Source organism: Macaca thibetana, chromosome 1 (genome assembly GCF_024542745.1).
Source record: "Macaca thibetana thibetana isolate TM-01 chromosome 1, ASM2454274v1, whole genome shotgun sequence".
In the NCBI taxonomy this organism is placed as follows: domain Eukaryota; kingdom Metazoa; phylum Chordata; class Mammalia; order Primates; family Cercopithecidae; genus Macaca; species Macaca thibetana.
Window position 1 is genome coordinate 47205266 of NC_065578.1, and position 22924 is coordinate 47228189.

Genomic DNA, 22924 nt, shown 5'->3' on the forward strand with positions numbered 1-22924 from the left:
TACCACTGAGGCCTTGCACAGGCCACTTCCTCAGACGAGACATCCTAACTCTTGTTCACTCCCTAAAGCCCTCTTCAGGTGTCACTTCCTCTAGGAAGCCCTCCTTGCCACCCCCAGACAGGTCAGGGGCCCTTCCTCTGTGCTCCCTCGGTCACCTGTGCTACCTCTAACACCACACTGACCACACTGTACCGTGAGTGTCCATTGACGTGACCAATTGCCCTGCCAGGCTGTGAGGGCCTCAATGGTAGGGTCTGCGTGTGATTCCTCTCTGAGCCCCCTGTGCCCACCCAGGGCCCGGCACAGAGTTGATGCTCAATAAATGTGTGTTTACTGCAGAAACAAACAAACAAACAAAAAAAACAAGTATATACAGAGATGCTAAGGTTATTTCTTTTTGACTGTGCTTTCATAATTTGTGTTTTTTAGAGAATTGTTTTGTTGAGTTGTCAAATTTATAGGTGTAAAGTTGCTCATAATATTCTCCTATTTTTTTCTGTAAGGGAATGTGTGGTGACGGCACCTGTCTCATTCCTAATTTTGCAATTTGTGTCTTTTTTCATATTTTCCCTGATCAACTTGGCTGGAGGTTCGTCAATTTCATTGATCTTAAAAAAATCACCTCTTGGTTTCATTGACTTTTTTCCCTACTGTTGTACCGTTTTCTATTCCATTGATTTCTGCACTGAATTTTATTTTTTTTTCTTCTGATGTTTATTTTGCCATTATTTTTAATTGCTATGGCTTCGAGTTAGCCAATCTTTTCTTCTGCCATGTTTAATACATCCTGAATCCTACTAAGAGTATTTTTCATCTAAGACATTGTAGTTTTCATCTCTAGTTTCTATTTGAGTATTTTTGAAATCATCCATGTCTCTACTTAACTTTTGAACATATAGAGAACAATTAAAATAATTATTTTGACATCTTAGCCTGGCAATTTTAAATCTGTTTCAGTTCTTGGATGGTTTTGATTGATTGATTATTCTCTCTGTGTTTTCTTGCTTCTTTGTATGCTTGGTTATCTTTGATTAGATGCCAGAAATGGTGACTTTTACCTTATTGGGTGGGGGATCTTTTTGATTCTTATAAATCTTCTTGAGCTTTGTTCTGGGATGTGTTAAGTTACCTGGAAATTTTTTGATCTTCTTGAGCCTTACCTTTATGATTTATTTGGCATATCTGAGCAGTCTAGGGCTAATTATTCTCCACTACTAAGCAAGATTTTCTGGAATACTGTACCCAATGCTCATAAAGTATGATTTCTTTCAATTGTCAGGGGGAAATATGCAATATTCCCAGTCCTGTGTGAGCATCAGACAATGTTCTTTAATCTTTTCAAATTATTTTTCCTCCATCCTCAAGTGTTACTTCACATACATGTGCTAATCAGGAGTCTGTTGAATATCAGATGGGGATGCTCTGCAGATCATCACGGCTCTTTCTTGGCACATCTCTTTCCTTTTATTACTTTGTCCATCCATGAACTCTATCCCACTTGGTTTCCCTAACTCGCAGCCTTATCACCTCTGTTCAAGGATCCTACTGGGCTCCACTCAGACTTTCTTCTTTGTCCCCGTAGCCTGGATATTCTCCAAAGGCAGCAAGTTGGGGCAGTCATAGGGCTTACCTAGTTTGTTTCTTGTCTTTTAGGGAGTAACTATCCTTTGTTGCCTTAGGTCTAGTGTCTTGAAAATGGCTGTTTCTGACATTTTATCTTTTTTATTTTGAAAGCAGGAGGGTAAATTCAATCCTGGTAACTTAATCATGGGCAAAAGTGCAAATCTCCTGGCATCCAATTCTTACCATAGATTTCTGACGTCTGGAAGCATGGTGGAGCAACACACTTCTGAAGGAAGAGCAGGTACTCTAGTGAAGTTTTCCACAAAAGAAGAAAATGCTGTGCTCTTTGTCCACCTCACCAACTTCCCTTCAGCTCTTGGGGAGTGTAGAAGACCTCCATGTTCATCAGTGCTCCATTTTAAGGAGAGAACAGAAGTTGGAGGATAAGGTGGAAGTTCTGATTGACGTGGACCACATAAGGTGACATCCGGCCAAAAAGGAAGCTGGGAGCCACAGACTGCTAATAAGATGAAGGGAGACACAGCTACCCCTCTGTGGGATCATCAGTGATGGAGGGGGCTGGCATAAAGATGAACATCTGCCTCCAAAACCATGTAACTCCATACACCACATCATCTAATAGGAGACCAACATATTGTCAGAGGCCACCAGCAACAGAGGGAAGCAGGTAAAGTCAGTGTAAGATCAGGAGCCTTTCTCCACCAATGACAAACAGCCACTTATTTAGAGTGGCCTGTGTTATTCCTCTTATTTTTCCTTCTTCCCTCAACATGAAAGGCACTAGACCCAGAAAAGAAAGGAGGAGAAAATAGAAGACAAGACCACAACCCCTTACCACTCTTTGTTTGTTTGTTCTGAGACAGTCTCACTCTGTTGCCCAGGTGCTGGAGTGCAGTTGCATGATCTCGGCTAATTGCAAACTCCATCTCCCAGGTTCAAGTGATTCTTGTGCCTCAGTCTCCCGAGTAGCTGGGACTATAGGCATGCACCACGACGCCCGGCTAATTTTGTATTTTTTTTGTAGTGACGGGGTTTCTCCATATTCCCTTCCCACTCTCGTAACTTGAGGTACAAGTCTGGCAAACACTGAAGCGAGACGAGGAAATGCTATTGAAACTGGATACGAGATGGGAGTTATGAACTAGACCAGATGGGACTTTTGGTAACTGATATCGATGGGAAAGCAATGGGATCTACCTGAAGATATCATTAGAAAATGAGACTGGCAGATATTACATATCACATTTAACCGTTGTGCCTAGAGTAAATAAGCAGAACTGTTTATACCTATATCCCAATGGATTGAGGCTCCTCAATAAACTGGTTACATCACATCTGCTAACAACAGCTGCTAAACACTGAAAGGGATACTGTGCTGAGTGCTGTACACATGCTATGTCATTTGCTCTTCACAACCTATAGGATAGGCAATCGTTTTCCCCCCATTTTGCAGATGACAGAAACCGAGGCACAACCAATTTGTCTAAATATAGATTATAGAAATTTCACATATATCTCTCTAGTTCACACGAAGCATCATTCTCCTTAAGCACTTTGCTCATACCCTTGATGTTCTTCCAAACATTTTTGCTTACGTTCAGTGTTTTCCATTTCTCTAAGCTGTGTTGTGTCAGTCCATCTCCTGATGAAGCAAGGGCAGTTTGAATGCTGGAATGGAGGTGAATGAGGAAGGGGAACACTATGGGAAAATATTTGTTTTACGCAGATAAAATGTTGTATTGGAACGCATGGAACTACATCCGGGTGAGAGGCATCGAATAAATCACTTAACCTCTTTGTACTTTAGTTTCCTTATATGATTTTATGGGCATCATGATAGTGCCTACTTCACTGGGCTGGCACTGGGAACGAAGTGTGAGTATAGATGAAGCCGTTAATCAGTGTCTGGCACACGGTCTGCTCTATCCGAGGATTAACCATGGTTATTATCTGTCCTTTATTACTAATTAAGTTCTTTTCACCACTGAAAGCAAAAGTCCAAATGAACCTAAATATATGCGTTTCTTTTCTCCTCCACATCTTCGCTGCACCTCCTTCGTTACTCTACCTCCATCACCACCCCAAGAAATTAGATCTTTGCATAGCAGAAAACACTTTTCCCATTCATAAGAGAAAGAATGGGACTTTGTTGTTGTTGTTGTTGTTGCTATTCCAAGACAGAACCCAAATTTGACACCCAGTTTTTCTAAGTACACCTCTGGTACATTGCTGGAGGTGTCAGTGTGAGGATTTAAGCTTAGGTGTATCTGACAGCTGGTTACCCAGATGAGAAACCCAGAGTCCTCTTCGGTCCTTTGCAGTGAGCTGCCTGGACCTGCAGCGTTCCTGGAGTACCTTCTATGTGCACCAGGTGGCAGGTGCTGCTTCGGAAATGCAGGTGCGGCAGCTGCACAACTGGTTCTACGCGTGGATCTGAGCACCGGGCTCACCTGGGAGATTTCTAATAACACAAATGCCCAGCCTCCGCCCCCGAGATTTTGACGCCGTGAGTTTGGTGTGGCGGCCTGGCATGTGTGTTTTTATAAAGCCCTACAGGTAACTATGATTCAGCTTGGTGCAGGGCCTGCGTTTGGAAGCGTCTGCTTCAGAGTGTTCCAGAGAATGGCAGCCTCACACAAGCATGAAGCGTTTAACTGTGCAACACAAATCAATAACTTGGGCTCCTAGAATTCAGGGTGAGGTTTCACAGAGTGTCAGAGTTGAAAAGGATCTTGGAGCTCACTGATGAAGCATTAACGACGAGGAGCCTGAGGCCAGAGAGAATGTGCGAAGGACAGCCTGAGCTACAGTGCCGGTCTCCTCCCTCCTCCGCAGCCCTGCTGACCGCAGCTCTCCGTGGTTATAATACTGTCACTTCCCCGCTAGCCCAAGGATCTGAAAATACTTTTTGGTAAGCCACGGGAAGGACCCTCCTCCCTAAGTCAGTACCTTTAGCTGCTGTTGGAACAACTCCAAGCCTCAAATAATTCAAAACTGTGTGAAACGCGTTTTTGCCTGAATTAGGTGGGTGGCCTTTGTCCAGAGGCCATGTTTTAATGACTCTGCAGCGTGGCCCCCTGCCATCCATGCCTGCGGGGATGCTCAACCCTGTCTCCCAGCCCTGGTGCATCCCCAGCCCCGTGCTCCAGTCTTCTCACGGTCCTTGGGCATATCAAAACCTCTCTGAGCCTCCGTTTCTTCTCTGTAAGACAAGGGTGAGGATCACATGAGAAAATGTTCAGCATTTCTGTGTGTAACTGTCGGAAAAAAAAAAAAAAAAAAAAAAAAAAAAAAACTAGAGCTTAGTTTTCCTCTGTACTCTATCTTTGAACACTTTTAAGTTGGATTCTAGCTTCGCAGAGGCAAAGGTCCTTAGAAAATCTGTAACTGAAACCGCTAACTTTATACTAGGGCAAACTGGGTCCAGAAAGCTGAATGATTTACACAGGGACTTGCTGTGAGAGGAGGATTGGCATGTAGGTGTCCCGATGTCCAGCCTTCTGTCCTTTCTTCGGTATCACAACCATGCAGCCCTGGGGCCTCTCGGGTGGAGCCTCTTACTATTATTATTCTGAATAGCTCTGATGCTAACTGGTGTCTTCACCTTTCTCCTTTCCTTTCATCAACACTTAGTGAGCACCTGTTTTATCTTGTGCCCTATACTTGGTTTCTGTTAGAGAACTTTGCCTTGCCTACAATAAGTACTAAATAAATCTTTGACAGTGGTTTAATTATCCACATTTATTCATATATTTAGTGATAAGCACTTGCTTTGTGCTAAATCCTCTTTAGGGAGGCTGCGAGGAACCCAAGAGGGGCAGATAATGACATGGTCCACAATGCGCTTAAGGAGTTGGCAGAGTTTGGGATTAGGGGAGTCTGCGCGTGTGTGGATAATTAGCATTCAGGAGAAAGTAGAGTGCACGTAAGTACAGCTATGTGCACCGTAGTGGCAGGAGGTCACTTTGCTTTGGGGCTGGAAGTCTGGGAAGTCAGACCCTGTACTTTTTCAGCGTAAACCCTTGATCCCCTTCTCCTTTAGCCTCTCTCGTGACTGCTTCTGCAGGCTTCTCTCCTAGACTTTCTCTTCTCACTCTATGTGGTCTTTCTGGAACATCATCCATCTTCCTGCCTCAATGATCATCTAATTCTTGATGACTTTTAAATCTATATCTCCAGAGGAAAGTGTTTCTCTGAGTCTCAGACCTTTACATCCTACTGTTTCCCAAATGTCACTGATTGCATAACTTGTCACTTGTACAGAACTGATCTCCTTTCCCCTCCAGTCTGCTTCTCCTCAGTGAGCTCAGAAACCTGGAAATGGTCCTTAACTCCCCACTCTTTTCTTTACTCTTCCACCACCCCAGTAATATCGAGGTTCCTTAAACCCCAGAATCCTGGAAATCTAAACAGCCCTGTCACAGTTTCCTTTCTCTCCAACCCACTTTTCGCTATCACAGATTTCTTTCTCTCCAACCCATCTTTTCTGCCACTGTCAATCTCTGGGTACAATCAAGATTCACCTGCATTTTTGTGACAACTTTTTAACCAAATGGTCTTCCTATTTTGAGTCATGCTCACCTATCAGTCCTCCGAATTGGACCCAGATAAGTCTTCTTATATAAAATAAAACAAACAAATGAAGTCCCTCCATCACTTACAGCTCTTAGAGTGTCTTCCCTCTGTCCCCAAACTTCATACTCTTGTAAGTGGCCTCTGCAACCTGTGCTATGGATTGAATTGTGTCCTCCAGAAGCATACGTTCAAGCCCTCACTCCTCGTACCCCAGAATGTGAGCTTAATTGGGAATGGAGTTGTTGACATGTAATTAGTAAGATGAAGTCATGCTGGAGTAGGGTGGGCTCTTAATCCTGTATGACTGGAATCTGTATAAGAAGAGGGAAATTTGGACACAGACATAGGCATAGAGGGAGGACAGCCATGGGAAGTGAAGGCAGAGATTGGAGTTATGCTGCCAAAGCCAAGGAACACCTGGCTGCTGCTTCCAGAATCTGGAAGAGGCAAGGAAAGGATTTCTCTTTCCAAAAAGGCTTTGGAGGGAGCATGGCCTTGCCAATATCTTGATTTTGGATCTCCAGCCTCCAGAACTGCGAGACAATACATTTCTGTTGTTTTAAGCCACCCAGTTTGTGGTAATTTGTTATGGCAGCCCTAGTAAATGAACATAAACTGTCAGGATCCAAATTCCAAGTATCTTTCCAGCCTCCTCTGCAGTCACGTGCCTCAATTCACCCTGTTATCTCAGGCACACTGGATTACACACAGCTCTGGAAACACACTGTGCACCTGCACACCTTTGCTCACACTGGTCTCTGGTGGAAGGCTCTTCCTCTTCTCTGCTTGCCCACCTTCTCCACAACTTCTTCCTTCTGTCCCTTCGGCACCAGACATGTGAACAACGATGACTTGTCCTGGCCCCCTTGAGAGCAGGGACTCTGCTTCCCTCGTCTCTGTCTCTGGTGCTTTAGCACTGAGCTGGCCTAGCACAATGCTGAAAGAATTGATTTGAGCTGGGTCACATGTTGGCCCACAGTTTATGAGTTGGTGGGTGGTGGGATTCAAAACCCTCATTCCTCCCTCCTCACTGGATTTCCAAAGAGGGGTTCACCCTGATTTCATCACCCACTAAAAGCTAATTAACCACAGGGCATGGATTCTTCTTGGAAACCCCCAAACTGCCAACTTCTTCTCCCTCATGCTGTTGCCAAGGCTCTCGAGCGGGCTTGGAGGGAGGAAACGTGGACAAAAAGATTTTGTTCGTTTCTTTGAGGCCAACACCTAATCACTGTCCCTTTTCAAGTGAAAAACGGGGAAAATGCTAGCTAACTGTTGTTTAGTGACCCCAACCCCCATCCCTTTAAAATAAACACTCTTTTCAATTAGGAAGATTTGTCACTGGGGACAGTAATTCCGTGTCCTACCAAAACAAACACAGTTGTAATTAGTTTTATCCAGGAAGAAAATTAACTCTGTTTATCTTAGCATAATTAATCACTGACCTTTTTCCGTCCCGGCAGCTTGGGGGAGGGCATGGGAGTGGGGGGTTGTGATCTACAGCACAGGGGCGTTCCGGGCTCCATCTATCTCTCGTCTTGGTTACACAGCTGTCTGCGTGAGTTATTTGAATTAATATTCCTAGCCAAGAGTTGTGGAGCTGCCTCAGAGCTGGACTTGGAGAGACCACTAAATAAGGCTATGATTTTATGGCTTCAGTCTGTGGAGAATTTTAGATGAGTACGTATCAGATGGGCATGAAGGCACGTGGCTGACACTGAAGTTTGCTTGGCTCCTTTCATGCCCTTCACCTTGACCTCAACAAGTCTTGAGAAACGGGAAGGATCCTCAGGCAAAGGCGTTGGTCCTTGGTTGTGGAAGAGAGGCTGCTGCTGCAGTGAGGAGGGACAGGCTTTGGAGCTACGGTTTGGGTGTCAGTCTTGACTCTGATATCCTCTAGCTATATGACTTTGGGCAAAATACCTCATCTTTCTGAACCATAGTAACCTCCTAAGTGAAAAAACAATAACAACAACAAAAAAAACCTAAAACAAAACAGAAAAAAACCAGGACATGTGTGCATGTGTGTGGTGGGGACAGGGTTAGTAATATATATCCACAGGGATGAATAAGGATTAGAAGTGAGGTATGCTATGTCCCTAGCACAGGGTCTGGTACTAAATAGTAATTCAGTGAACTCAGGTAGGTTTTGTTATTTTTGTATGAACTAACTGAGATTCCAGGCGTGGAAGGACACAATGAATGTCCTCTCTCTTTATTTCAATAGACCCACAACTCATGGAGACCCTACTGTGTGCTGGGCTCTTCTGCATTAGGCCCTGGAAATAAAAAGAGGGTTTAATCCTGGCTCCTGTCCTTGAGGAGCTCACAGCCTATTGCAGAGAGAGATATACCCAGATGTTCTCAATGTGTTGCAACAAATGCTAAGCTGGAGACATGGGCATGAGATCCCCTGGTAGAGAGGGAAGCAGAGACTGAAGGGAGTCTGATTTCACTTGTTCTGAGCCATTTAGTCAATGTATAATTCCTCACTTAATCCTCATGATAACTCTAAAAATAGGCATGAGAGAGGGGTCCCAGGGAAAGGTAACTGAGGCTCACAGATGGGAAGTCATTAGACCCCAACTACACAGCTAGAAAATGGTGCAGCTGGGATGTGAATCAGATTTGTTTGACACGGGAGCCTGTGCTTTGTCAGTTTTCACCTTGGAGGTCCTGGCTGGGTTTTAATGACTGGTGTCCTTCCCCAGGACCTTTAGTCAGGAGCGTTAAAGCAGCAAGGCCCTTAAGGCTGGTGTCAGGAGACCCCAGGGTTAACAATGCAGCTTCTTGAGCCTCACCTCAGGCTCTTCCATGTTAAAATCTCTTGCAGGAGGATAATTTTAGCAACTATAATACCTAAGGTGATTCTTATGTTCTCACCATCTGTTATAGTTTTAAAAACCTACCTTTTGCTCATGATGTTCAGATGGCTACTCCCACATGTGTTTGCAGGTGGGTGGGGAGAGCGTGTCCTCTAGGTAACAGGAAAAGAGAACTATGAAATCAAGGAGGCCCACATTCTGAACTGAGAGGGATGAAGAGGGGAGGTGAGATGGGCCAGGACCTCTTGAGAGTGCCCTAAATAGCTCACACTGGGGTGAGCATCTCTGGCTGCCAGAGGCAGAGTGGTGGACTGGGCATCTGCTGTGAGCACAGGCCACTCACTCCCTGTCCATAGGCTTGTAACAGTGGGTTCAGAAGCTGCATAGGTCCTTTCTTGAAGCAGGAGAGGCCTTCAGCCTGGGAGGCACATACTGCCCACTGCAGACAGGGAGCAAGGCAACCTTTATTGATGCACAGGTTGCTGGGAGGATGTGGGGCTTTTGTCCTCTCAGATCTAGAAGAGAACTGGAGGCAGGAAGAGTCAGTTTCTGATGCCACAAAGGACTCCAGGGAAGGAGCAACCACAGATACTGAGGGCACTGAGGCTGGTTTTGCCAGGCCATGGTGATTCCTGGCCCTGCAAGAGTGGTCACTCAGATGGCAGGGGACTCCACACATTCTGAGCTGGAGAGAGAAAGTGAGATGGGCTATCAGCAGAGGCTGAAGAATCAGGCAGAATTGTATTCTATGTCCCACCTCTGCCTCTGCCAGTGACAAGCTGTGCAAACTTGGAAACCTTTTTTTGTTTTTTGTTTTTTTTTTAAGTCAGAGTCTTGCACTGTTGCCCAGGCTGGAGAGCAGTGGTGTGATCTTGGCTCACTGCAGTCTCAACCTCCCAGATTCAAGCGATTCTCCTGCCTCAGCCTCCCAAGTAGCTGGGATTATAGGTACCCGCCACTGTGCCTGACTAATTTTTGTAATTTTAGTAGAGATGGGATTTTTGTCATGTTGGTGAGGCCGGTCTCAAACTCTTGACCTCAACTGAACTGCCCCCCTCGGGCTTTCAAACTGTTGGGATTAGAGGTCCCAGCCACTGGGCCCGGGCAAATTTGGAAACCCTTTTTTCCCTCCTAGTGCCTCAGTTTTCTCAAATGTAAAATGGGAATAACAACATCTACCTTGTAAGACTTTTGTGAGGGTCTAATAACTATCTTATACACATTATTTCATTTAATCTTCACAACAACCTTTAAAATAGGGATATGATCATTCTCAAATTTACACTTGAGCAAGAGTAGGCAGTTCAGATGGCTTGGCCGAGGTTACCTGGCATTTGAGTGGCAGAGCCAAGAATTAAACCCAGCTCTGTCTGACGCTAGACCCTTTGCTTCAACCATATTCTGTAATGTCTCTTTTCTAGGAATGAATGAAGGAATGTTCTCGCATGTCATCATCCAGCCTCTGAGGTGCCTCTGACAACCATAATCGCCTCCTCATGAAACCGCGCCCAGTTCCTCCTGTGACTCTTCCTGCTGCAGCCATGGGCCTTGCTGTCCTGGCTGGGAACGCTGTTTTCATCTTATCTGGGGATTCTCATTGCTGACGGTGCTGGAGGCTGTGGGGCACAGTGGTTTCAAGCACAGGCTCTGGAGTCAGGCAAACCTGGGTTTCAGTATTGCTCAGGAAACTCTTGGGCAGGAGGACTGTTGGTGAGCAGGCACTGTCTGATAATGGGGTTTCCCAGGATCCCAGATTTCTTGGGGGCACACAAGTAGGCCAAAGATAATCTGGGAACCTCCCGGAGAAGAATTGCCTGAGACTGTACTCTCCCCAAGAGGCTGTAGCCAAGAGAATAGGGGCCACGTCACGGGGGCTCATGATGGAGTCTGGGCTTTGTGGGAAAGGAAGTGGGGAGGGTCTCAGAAATGTTTTTACAATACGAAATCTTCCAGTTAGAAATTTATATGCAGGATTTAATCACAAGGAAATTTGGACAGGACTCATTTTTCTCATTGCTGCTCTAAGCAGCTGCTCTAAGCAGCCTGGACTGTCTTCCCTGTGGCTTTGTTGAGTTCAGCAAACATTTATTGTGCACATACTGTGTGCAGGCACTTTGCTGGGGATACAGGGATGAAATGGGGACAGTGCCTATGCCTGAGGGCATTGCCCTGAAGCTGGATGCTAAGGCCATGTGTGTGTGTGTGTGTGTCTGCATGTATCTCTGTGTCTGTGTGTGTCTCTGTGTCTGTGCTTCTGTGTCTGTGTGATATCTGTGTGTCTCTCTTCGTGTGTTTGTGTATCTTTTTGTGTGTCTGTGTGTGTGTTCTCTGTGTGCCTGTATGTGTCTTTGTATGTGTGTTTCTCTATGTGTCTCTCTGTGTGTGTCTATATGTGTGTGTCTGTGTCTATTTTGTTTGTTTCTGGGTGTGTCTACTTCTGCGTGTCTCTGTATACCTGTATCTCTGTGTGTGTCTGTGTGTGTGTATTTGTGTGTCTCCGTATGTGTGTCCCTGGGTGTGTGTCTGTGTGTGTGTGTATTGAGAGGGAGGGAGAAATGAAGGGAGTGACAGATGGGTCAGCATGGAAGGTGTATCCTCATTCACAGCTCTGGGAGGAATCAGTCAATCCACCTACTGGTCAAGACCAACTCTGGTTGTACCCAGCTGACAGTAGGAACGTGACTTTTCATTTAAGAATGGGTTTGCATTTCCTAGGAAAAGAATCTAGGAGTTGGAGTCTCAAGTGTTTTTTTTTTTCTTTTTTCTTTTTTTTTTTTTTTTTTTTGTGATTGAGAGCTGAGCCTTGTGTGTGTTGGCTAATAGACAGATACCAATCTGCATGTTGGGACAGCCACAGAGAAGAGGGAGAGGGAACCACAGACAGTGAGCAGGGGGCTGGTGGAACCAGTCTGCCTTTGTGCCCAAACCCCCAACTATAAATACCTCATCTTGGGGAGCTCAGTCTTTGGTTTGTTCATAAAGAACCAATCTGGGAACTAGAGGTGGACAGGAAAGAGGAGGCTGACCTGCCGCTCCCAGGTTGATGTGATCTTGGCTGGTGTTGACAAGTGTATTATGGTTCATAGCATAGAACAAACCCTTAGAGACTCCCCTTGTCCTCACCGGGGCCACCACACCAAACCAGGTATCTTCAGGTGTGAGGACCACAAAAAATTGGAGATCTCACCAGGGTGGGCAGGGATTTCTTGGTTAAAGTCTGAAGGAGAGAAGACTCAGGGGCATCTTTCTGGCTCCAAATCTCTGAAGGGCCAAAGGCAGAAGTGCTGGGGGAGAGTCAAGTTTCCATTTAGAACAGGGACAGCCTGACAGTGGCTGCCTTATGTGGCAGTGAGTTTCAGTCACCAGTCAACAGAGGCCCAAGGACTACTCACCAATGGGGCCAGGAGGCCAAGGAGGGCTGGGGAGGGCAGAGCAAGGACCCTGCAGGTCACCACAGGCTCCTGCCTCAGATCCTCTGACTGAGGGATGATCTGATGAAGGATTGGTGACAGACAAGGCCATTTGAGGCAGTGTTCATCATATCCTTGGAACATGTAAAGGCTACAACTTAACATTTATAGGATGGTCTCCGCAGGACAGGCTCCATCATGAATTGCTACCCAGAGGGTTGAATGCTCTGCAGCTCAGGCCTTCCCTGTGCTATGTGGCTTCTCAGGAAAAGGAAAGAGAATAGGACGAGGATGAAAGAAAACAGGGAGAAAAGGAAGGGGAGGGGCTTTCAGAAGATGGAAGTCTCTGTTGATTGGGCACTTGCTCTGTTCCAGCAGTTATATACTTGGTCACACTGGATCTTTGTACAACTTTCTCTGGCTGTTTTACAAGTGATGGTCCAGGCGAGCTCTCAGCCAGTGAAGTTCTAGGTGTGCCTGCCTGTGAAGACTGTTGTATTTGGGGTACCCCATGGCCTTCTTCAGGTGGGCAGCACGGTGGCTCAAGCCTGAAAGGTCACTCGGAGGTCATTTCTTACAGCCCTTACCCACTCCCTGCAGGCCCTGCCTCCTGTGATCCACTTGCCCTCTGCTTGATTTTTCAGATCTGTGGATTTATAGAAAAAAGAGTGGAGTGCTTGGCTCCCTCCTGTGGTTAGAGCAGTCAGAAACTGTTGCTTGAAGGAGGCCTTGCCTTTTAGGAGTGCTAAGAAGATCACCACAATAGAAAAGATTTGGCAGAGCTAAGACATAGGGGAATATTCCAGGAATGGTGTTATCTGGCACATAGTAGGTGCTCCACACAAGTCTAATGAATTAGTGAATGAGGTAGAAACCTGGGCCATTGAGGGAAAAAGGAACCAAAGCAAAGAGATGCGAAGGCACAGTATCCAATCAGGAAGGGGACCAGCTGGGGCCACAGGCTCTGGACCCGACTTTCCAGCCATCCCTGGGAATCCTGCACCAGCGATCTCCCCTGTGGGGCTAAAGCCCCCTTGTGCAATCATGGGGTTGATGTATATGGGTGGTGCTCATTCTAGGCTGCAATTATTAATCACCTGGGAGGTTTTTAAAAATGATTACTGGGCCCTATCATTACCTATTTTGACTTAATAGGTCTGAGGTGGGGCCTGTGCAATGCATTTTTTGAAAGCTCCCCAGGTGATTCTGGGGTCCCTCTGAGGCTAAGAGCCAGGCGTGGGTTATTTTTCTGAATGCTTCTAGCTCATATGGCTTGTGATTCAGAGCTTTTTTTTTTTTTAAAGATATTTCACTAAATTCGTATCCTGTGCTAGTAGATGATGTTATTTCACCATTAAGACAATGGGCTGATATTTGTCACTAATAAATCTAAAGATAGATCTTGATATTTGCATCCATAAGGTGATCCCCACCATAGGCAAGGGGAATATGATTTATTCCCCATGCCTCTAATGTAATTAAGCATGCATTTTAAAGAAAGATGCACTATTGAGATACAAACTAGTAATGGCAGTTTAACCTTCAAATTGCTGTTTTGTTAAGGTTACCATTGTATTGCTTCAGTGCTTAACAGTGCATTATTCGTGTAGCAAACATGGAAAATCCATTGGGAGAGAAAGTGTAACATACTCAAGAGATGATTTGAGGCCTCTGGACTTTGTCACATCCCTAAGAACTATTACTTCATTCCCTTCTCTGTTTGTTCTCCTCTATTCTGTGCAAGAAGGTTAACACTGATGGGGGAACAGAAAAAGGAAAAATAATCTACAGCATGGGTAGCTACACTTTAGATACATCACTTAGAGCAAGTTGCTCCTATTAGACAAGTCCAAAGGGCAGGCATTACATTGAGGCATTTCTCAGATCTCTCCTTGCTGGGGAATATCCTTTAGAATTCTGAATTGTGTCTGTGCTGGCAGCCTTGGCTGGCCACGCTTTCCTGCCATCTCTCCCTCCATCCTAACAGGCTCTGGCCTACCACTGTGTGAGCTAGAAAGGTTGTTAACAGGGATAGCTCATAGAGAAGTTGCCAACTGGGCCCAGATGAGACTATTGCCAGATGACACGAGCTCTGGGTTGGATTAGCAAGAAACCACTTGGAACAATATCAGTAATAAGAACCACCATTGATTGAGTGCTACCGCATACCAGATGTGATGCTGCACATGAATAGTTGGACTGATTTTCTTTATCAGCCCAAGGCATAAAAATAGGTTATATCACTTTTGCTTTTCATTTAATTGCTTAAGGCCTATCTGCCAATCATGTCCATCTTCCTTGACTTTTTCAAGAACATTGTGTAGTGTAAAGCATATGGTGATGTTTCCAAATGTACTCAATCTATCAGAGAGAATCTAACTTCGATTGTTAGGGAGAAGATATTGGCTTGACTCTGTGGAAATTTATTTATTTATTTTTGAGAGAGGGTCTTGCTCTGTTGCCCAGGCTGGAATGCAGTGGTGCAACCTTGGCTCACTGCAGCCTCTGCCTCCCAGGTTCAAGCGATTCTCCTGTCTCAGCCTCCTGAGTAGCTGGGATTACCAGTGTACACCACCACACTGGGCTAATTTTTGTATTTTTGGTAGAGACAGGGTTCCACCATGTTGGCCAGGCTGGTCTTGAACTCCTGACCTAGGTGATCTGCCCGCCTTGACCTTCCAAAGTGCTGGGATTATAGGCATGAGCCACCGTGCCTGGCCACGCTGTGCAAATTTAGCTCCCTCTCCCAAGTAGCCAAATCTTGGGACATTTTGCAAAGGATAATCTTTGTGAGCCTTAAAGAATCCTGTTACAGCTGTTCCACATCTGTATTAGTCTGTTTTCACACTGCTATGAAGATACTACCTGAGACTGGGTAATTCATAAACAAAAGAGGTTTAGTTGACTCACAGTTCCACATGGTTGGGGAAGCCTCAGGAAACTTAGAATCATGACAGAAGGCAAAGAGGAAGCAAGGACCTTCTTCACAAGGTGGCAGGAGAGAGAGAGAGAGAGCGAGAGAGCCAGGAAGTGCCACACTTTAAAACCATCAGTTCTTGTGAGAACTGACTCACTTATCAAGAGAACAGCATGGGTGAAATTGCCTTCACAATCCAATCACCTCCCACCAGGTCCTTCCCCTAACACATGGGGATTACAATTTGAGATGAGATCTGGGTGGGGACACAGAGCCAAACCATATTAATATCTTAGTGTGTACCTTGTGGTCTTCTGTTTGCAGTATCTCAGAGATGCAACTGAAGTATTCAGAGAAAAATAAAACATCTATTTCATTGTGATAAAACTTATAGTGTTGTCAGATAGAAGCCACTGGTGGGTTCTCTCTCTTTTTTTTTTTTTTTTGAGACAGAGTCTCACTCTGTTGTCCACTCTGGAGTGTAGTGGTGCAATCTTGGCTCACTGCAACCTCTGTCTTCTGGGTTCAAGTGATCCTCCTGCCTCAGCCTCCCAAGTAGCTGATACTACAGGCATGCGCCACTACACCTGGCTAATTCTTGTATTTTTAGAGGAGATGGGATTTTGCCATGTTGGCCAGGCTGGTCTCAAACTCCTGACCTTAGGTGATCTGCCTGCCTTAGCCTCCCAAAGTGTTGGGATAGTCATGAGCCATCACATCCAGCCAAACCTACTGGCAGGTTCTCTTGACGAAACAATTCTAAGTTCTGTTTTGCCTGGCAGTCTATCATACCTGTGTACATAATTTAATCTTCACAACAACTTTGCAAAGTAGGTGACTTAATCTCATAGAATTTTTCTTATCATAATGATAGTGAAAGTTTATATTTTCTTACCACTTTTTCTTTGTTCCAGGTTGTGCCAGGTTGTATATAAATAATAAATAATGAGCTGGGTGCAGTGACTCACACCTGTAATCCCAGCACTTTGGGAGGCCAAGGTGGGTGGATCACTTGAGGTCAGGAGTTCAAGAGCAGTCTGACCAACATGGTGAAACCCCATCTCTACTAAAAATACAAAATTAGCTGGGCGTGGTGGCGCATGCTTGTAATCCCAGTTACTTGGGATGCTGAGGCAGGTGAATCGCTCGAACCTGGGAGGCGGAGGTTGCAGTGAGCCAAGATCGTGCCATTGCACTCCAGCCTGGACAACAAGAGCAAAACTGTCTCAAATAAATAAATAAATAAATGGACTATTGCTAACCCTTACCATAAGACCATAGGTAGGTATTGTCATTCAATTTAACAACTAGGAAAGCAAGTCTCAGAGACGTTAAGTCCTTTGCCCAAGTTTTGGTAGTTCACAGATTTCACAAATCACAGAGGTAGGATTCAATACTACATGTCCCCAACTTCCAAACCCATGATGTTCACTGCGGGAAGTTATATGCCTACAAATTTTTACCTGTCCTAGAGCAGGTGGGATGTGCTTTCCTGAAGGATCCAGTTCTAAAAAGATTAGGAAGTGCATTTCAGAGATGTTATGCAGGGTATTCCTGTCACAGGAAGGGAGGGGATGGACAATGTCCCTCCAGCTCAGGAAGAGACTTGTAAACCAGCAGACAGTCCCATTGCTGAGCTCAGAGTCTGGTTCAAAGAATACATGAAGAAAGATATTTGTTGAAGAGAGAATGTGTTCTGACTTGGGACTGATTAAACGTTAAAGAAAATATACTAGGATCTGTCAGAGGAGGTGAAGTTACTGTGGTCTGCAGCGGTCAGGAAAGGCGGAGGCAAATTTTGACTCAGGATATGAAAAACTTGCTTACTACCAGTCATAGATGATAGGGCAGGATCCATCAGGTTGTTTTGACAAGTTTTCACTTCACTTAGGGGTTTCCAGGAGCAAATTTCTCTTTCCTCCTTAGTAAACAGCCTTTAACAACCCTGCAGTACTAGTTTTGCCTTTAGATGGCACTCATGTACTTTTACAGCTTTTACTGCTTAGCTTCCAAAGGAACACAGCACTGGTTCTCTCCAACGTTTTCCTAATCTCTTTTTGTTGTATTTCTCTAGGTCATGGTGTCCACTTATGGTGAATGAGATGCCAGAGGACAGACGTATGTTTATTTTATTGATTATTAATTCATGCATGTGTACCTTCTCTGAAGATAAAAAGAACTTGAGGCTGAAAGACCAGTCTAGCATCCTGTATTATACATATTGGAGGCAGACAGCACAGGTGCCCTTGAGACAGTCCTTCTGATGCAAGAGCAACTTTCATTCTCTTTGCACCCTTGCACAGAGAGTCAAGCAACTATGAGCTGGACTATGAGTCTATGAAGGGACAAGATCCTGAAACAGCACCGCCCTGGGGGAAAGAACCAGTTTTGTCTCAAGTGACAGAGAGGTGGAGGAAATTTGTTTTCTTCAATTCCATATTTATTACTTTTTGTTTGCTCTTAACTATTCTATTATTCTGAGACACATCTAGGTAGACAGGATGGAGGTAAGGCACAGTCAAAAGCATTGTATTTAGGGAGGTAATGAGAAACTGTGAATTTGAAATTACCAGACAGATGTAACAATCAATAAACTAGGAACATAGGAATTGGAGGCGAGGCAAGGATGGGTAAAAGATAAATGATATCATCCCAGGTTTTCTAAGCTTGGATAGGGGAGAATGAATTTGAGTTTGGAATGAGAATTTCTGGGAATGGGGCTGAGCCTGGGCTAGTTGAATTTTGAGATGAAGCAGAAGCATCTCTCCTTCTTCTGACCTTGCCCTGTATCTTATGACTATGTCTTTATTTAATAAATATCTGAGCACCACTCATGTTACAGGTATTGGTAAAGCCACTGAGGAAGTAGCTATGGATAAGGCAAACAAAACTTCTTCCCATGAGCTTACATGTTAGTAGGGAAGGTAAAAACCAATAACAAAATCATTTCAGATGATGATGGATGCTATGAGGATGACAAGATAGAAAACCGTAATAGAGAGTGATTGAGATAAGGTTTATTTAGATAGAGAAGTCACGGTAGACTTTTCTGGGGTGATGTTGGAGCTGAAACCTGAACAAAGAGAAAGAACCAGCTCTCTATTGATATTTGTGATTCCAAGGAAACTACAGCTAAAGACAATCAACTCCCCTGGTAATATCCTAGAAAGGCTTGAGACTGTATGCATAACAAAGAATGAGAATTAAAAGGGGGGACCCAGACAGGAGGACACGTTGGAGCTTCGTACACGCAAGTTGACTTGCACCCTATCCCCGTGTACAGAATGACCTTTAGGCAGTATTTACACCCTGGCAAAAGCAAACCAAACAGGCCATAACTTTGATTACATCAGACAAACAAAATAAAATAGAAGTTCCTTTTAAGAAATATTAAAGAAGCCATCTAGGAGAGCAGGTGTAGCTACTGCCTACCTATGTAAAGTTTTCCGTAATCTGGCACTGTTTTGAGGAAGAGGTGTGCTAGAAAAATGACTGGTTTCCTGGTAGCTGATAAAGTTTGATTATCTGTAAGTCTCACTCTGACTTCCTCTTTCTTTTTCTTCAGTTTTAAATATATATTGGTAAAAATGATTCAAGATACTCCAGAAAAGTGTGCAATGTTCAGCAAAGAAATTTAAGTTAAAAAAAATGGAAAAAAATAAAGATACATGTAGAGAATAGGAGTCCAAACAGAAGCAAACCCCAAATACCCACCTTCTCTGCCAATCACATAAAAAAGGCAACACAGTAATAAAGATTAAGGAATTACAACAAATTACCGGAAATTAAAATTTGGATTATAAAAAATTTAATAGGAAATTGAGAAGATAAAATAAAGTCTCCTTCACACAGTGAACAGGTAGCCATCTGCAAGCACGAAGGGAGTCCCCACCAGAACCAGAACCAGACCATGCTGGCACCCTGATCTCAGACTTCCAGCCTCCTCAGAGCTGCAGTGAAATAAATTGCTATTGTTGAAGCCATCCAGTCTATGGTTTTTGTTATGGCAGCCCAAGCTAACACAGATGAATAAATGCAAAGTTTAATAGGTAATTGGAATTTATAAGAAAAATAAGTGGTACTTAAAAACTGAAAACAAAATCTGAAATTAAGTCAACTGAGCACAGCAAAACACCAGAAAGACAAGTAAATCCAAACAGAAGTACAGAGAAAGAATGCAAAACTCATAGAGGAATGTAAAAGACATGAGGGTCGGTGTCAAAGGGGCTAAAGTAAGTATTATAATGATCACAGAAGGAGATGAATCAGGGGATGGTGGAGAGGCAATATGTGAAGAGGTAATGGCTAAGAATTTTCCAATACTTTATATAAACGGAATCATATAATATGAACTTTTTTGTGTTTGGCTTCCTTCACTCAACATAATTATTTTGAGATTTGTCTCTGTTGTTTTGTGTACCATTTATTTCTTTCTATTGCTGAGTAGTATACCGTCGTATGTATATTCCATAGTTTATTTAATCATTCACTCATTGATGGACTTTTGGGTTATTTCTACTTTATGTCAATTATAAATAAAACTAATATAAATATTTGTCTATGCAAATATTTGTATAAATGTATCCTTTGCTTTCTCTTGGTTAAAAACCTAGGAGCAGCATGACTAGATCATATAGTAGGTATAAGTTTAACTTTTAAAGACACTGCTAAACTGTTTTGCAAAGCAACTGTACCATTTTACATTACCGTCAGTGGCTCAGGGATCTTCCACTTTCTTGCCAAACCTTGGTACAGTCAGTCTTTTTGATTTTAGCCATTTTAATAGGCTTGTAGTGGTATCTCATTTGTGGTTTTAATCAACATTTCTGTAAAGACTAATGATGTTGAGTATATTCTACATTGCTTTGGTTAAGTGTCTGTTTAAATCTTTTGTACATTTTTTATTAGGTGTTCTTATTATTGAGTTTTGAGAGTTCTTTACACATTTTGTCCTTTATGAATGATATTATTGGCAAATATTTCCTCTCAGTCTGTAGTTTGTCTTTTCATTTTTTAAACAGTGTCTTTTAAAGAGAAGTTTTTATGAAGTCTAAATTATAAATATATTCTTTTTTGGATTATACTTTTGGTTTCACATCTAAGAAGTTTTTTGCCTCATCCTAAGTTACAAAGCTTTTCCCCTGTTTTCTTCAAGAAGTTTCATTGTTTTACATTTTTAAAATTGTGGTAAAAACTAACAATATGAAATCAATCCTCTTAACAAAATTTTAAGTGTGTACTATAGCACAATATTGTACAGTAGATCTCTAGAGCTTTTTCATCTTGTGTAACTGAAACACTATATTCACTGAACACTGAACACCAACTCCCCGTCACCTCACCCGCTCTCCTGTGGAAGCCATCATTCTACCTTCTGCTTCTATGAGTTTGATTACATTTGATACCTCATAGTCATGGAATCATACACTATCTGTTCTTCTCTGACTAGCTTACTTCACTTAGAATAATGTCTTCAAGATTCATCCATATTGTTTCATATGACAGGATTTCCTTCTATTTAAAGGATGAATAATAACATTCCATTGTATGAATATACCACGTTTTCCTTATCTAATCATCGGTCAATGAACATTTAGGTTGTTTCCACATTTTGGCTACTGTGATTAATGCTGCAATGAATATGGGAGTGTAAATATCTCTTTGAAATCCTATTTTCACTGAGCTTCTGTGGAAAACTGGACACGGTTAGAGATTTGGGGTTCCATGGCTGATATTTGGAACATGACACAGCAAGCTTTGGATAGGGGGTACCACAAAACCCAAGGAATGCCCACTTTCTGGCTGACCCATAGCATCTACGATGGATGGAGCTGGGTAGTGGGAGAACACATGGTGCCCCCACAACAGGTACCATGATGTATAGAGCAACATTGGGATAACATCACCGTGGGGTGGTTGCCTACCATAGTCTACACAAATACAATATGTCACCACACCTTTGTGGAATAGGTAGCCTCATCAAGGTCAGGCTCCAATGTGCTTTGTGCCCCCAGGAAGTTCGTGTCTGTGGTGACACAGGATGGTCATGTTTGTCAGCAAACTGGACTGGCTACTCTACCTGGGGGTGGACTGATATGCTTGCCACTCTCATTCCCACGTTGTTTAGAGGCCCACGTAAGTGGGAGATGCTATGTTCCCAGTTTTTGTGAGTGTGATGAGCCCCCTGGTGACTCTACCTCTTAGCCTTAACCATCCCTGGAGCAGGTGTCATAACTGTAGAAATGCAAGTTACGGCCCTTGTGGAGCACATTGCTTGAGCTTTGAGTTACACCCGAGTTGCCATCCTTCTGTTGACAGATGAGGTTGATCAAATCCAGAAGGTGGTACTGCAGAACCAGATGGCTCTAAACATATTAACTGCTGCCCAAGGTGGCACCTGTGCTCTTTTAGGAACGCAATGTTGTACCTTCATCCCTGACAATCAACAAAACATAACAGCTTTTCAAGAAGTTTCCCAGGAAATCAAGGCAGTTGAGAGCCTTACTGATGACCCCCTACTGACATGGTGGGCATCTCTGGACTCTGGCCTATGCTGGACCCTAATAATTATGGGCAGCATAGTGGGAACATTAGTAGTAAGTTGTTGCTCCCTGTATTGCTGCCGTGGCCTTTGGTTCCAGAGTTCTGCCCTGTGGGCACGTCTCCCCATTAGAAGGACTTCCTCAGCCTAGCGGGTGGAGTGTAAGAAAAATGGCTGTGATTCAGTCAGGAACAGGCTGAGGTAGACATCATTACAGAGGGTCTGGAGCACAGGCTCACAACCCTGTGCAGTATGTAATCAAATTTACGCAGCCATTTTAATGTAACCTGTTTGTGTGAGCTCATACTGCTCCAGTAGCATTGTGAAATGGGCCCACACCTTCGCTGAGATGACCAATGTTTGTAACTTGGATCTGCACTGCCCTTCCAGCAGCAGCTCTGGATGGTTTGCACTGGTACATACATCCTTTAAGCCATATTGTCTGTGAGTAATATAATGGCACTGCTGACTCTGTAGGAGACAGAATAAAGCCACGTCCCAGCTGCCTACGGTCCCTCGAGTGTTCTTTCAGTTACCTGCCACACATCCACCAACTCCCCTCGAACCCCAGCTTGGGTTGGAACCTGACACGTGGTTGTACTAATTTACATTCTTACTAACAGTGTGTGAGGGTTCCCTTTTTTCCATATCCTTGCCAGCATTTGTTAGTGCATGTCTTTTGGATAGAAGCCATTTTAAGTGCGATGAATCTCATTGTAGTTTTGATTTGCATTACTCTGGTGATCAATAATCTTGAACACATTTTTATATGTCTGTTTGCCATTTGTATGTCTTCATTTGAGAAATGCTTATTTACATATTTTCTTCATTTAATTTTAAAAAAATTTTATTTTAATATTAACTTTTATTTTAAATTCAGGGGTACATGTGCACATTTGTTACATCAGTAAACATGTGTCATGGGAGTTTGTTGTAAAGATTATTTCATCTGCCAGGTATTAAGCCTAGTATTCATCAGTTATTTTTCCTGATTCACTCCCTCCTTCCACCCTCCACCTTTTGATAGGTCCCAGTGTCTCTTGTTTCCCTTTATGTGTCCATGTGTTCTCAT

At 43.7% G+C, this 22924-nt stretch overlaps 2 protein-coding genes across 3 annotated transcripts in view; one reads left to right on the top strand and one right to left on the bottom strand.

Annotated features, from left to right (window-relative positions):
* LOC126961605 (putative selection and upkeep of intraepithelial T-cells protein 1 homolog) overlaps nt 1-22924 on the top strand; it is a 206622-nt gene that overhangs the window by 80272 nt on the left and 103426 nt on the right. The gene's annotated exons all lie outside the window — the stretch shown is intronic.
* LOC126961625 (selection and upkeep of intraepithelial T-cells protein 1) overlaps nt 9431-22924 on the bottom strand; it is a 196394-nt gene continuing 182900 nt past the window's right edge. Inside the window, exon 10 of the mRNA XM_050802173.1 lies at nt 9431-9664. The gene's annotated coding sequence lies outside the window, so the exon portion shown is untranslated. The remainder of the gene's footprint in view (nt 9665-22924) is intronic.